Source organism: Acipenser ruthenus, chromosome 7, assembly GCF_902713425.1.
Source record: "Acipenser ruthenus chromosome 7, fAciRut3.2 maternal haplotype, whole genome shotgun sequence".
Classification (NCBI taxonomy): domain Eukaryota; kingdom Metazoa; phylum Chordata; class Actinopteri; order Acipenseriformes; family Acipenseridae; genus Acipenser; species Acipenser ruthenus.
Window position 1 is genome coordinate 33522902 of NC_081195.1, and position 864 is coordinate 33523765.

Consider the following 864-nt stretch of genomic DNA (forward strand, 5'->3'; position numbering starts at 1 on the left):
TCCTGTGAGCCGCCTATCACGCAAGCTGTTGACTCTCAGAAACTTGTCTTCTGATTCTGTTGTGGCTTTGGGTCTGCCAGACCTCTTCCTGTCAGAGTTTTCTCCAGTTTCCAAGTGCCTTTTGATGGTGTAAGAAACTGTACTCACTGACACCTTGGCTTTCTTTGCAATTTCTCTAAAGGAAAGACCTACACTTTTAAGGGTTATAATGGTCTGTCTGTCTTCCTTTGTTAATTGCCTTTTTCTCGCCATTATGAGAGCAATATACTACTTCCTGCAGTACAATACTGTCCAAATAATGCTTAAGAGGGTGTAGTAACACAGTCTGTTCCAACACTGCTTTTATACAGACAGAGGGTTTGTAAGTAATCAACAAAAGTTGGGACACCTGTAGGAATTGTTAGCATCAACTTTCAAGGCTTAATTTATTTCCATTGCTGCAGAACAGCTGTAAGTTGTTAACCCATTACTTGTTCCCTGAAAAAGGCCTTTTTGTATAACTGAAATGTACATTATTTTTCAGTTTTATTATTTATTATTTTTTAACCTCTGGCAGTTTACCGATTACCTTTGTACCATTTCAGGTTATTCACTGGACTTGAACTGCTTAAATTTCAATAAAAACTGGAAAAATGGGGGTGTTCTAAAACTTTTGCCTGGTAGTGTGTGTGTGTATATATATATATATATATATATATATATATATATATATATATATATATATATATATATATATATATATATATATCTGTATAGTGTATTTATCAATAAAAATTACATCTACCAGAAGTGGAGCTCGAACCCACACGAACATTCGTCCATTGGATCTTAAGTCCAACGCCTTAACCACTCGGCCATCCTGGT

General features: G+C 35.6%; 1 non-coding gene across 1 annotated transcript; it reads right to left on the bottom strand.

Moving 5' to 3' along the window:
* Positions 1–781: 781 nt before the first annotated feature.
* On the bottom strand, positions 782–864 carry trnal-uaa (transfer RNA leucine (anticodon UAA)). Its single transcript has one exon. It is a non-coding gene; the product is annotated as a tRNA-Leu (tRNA).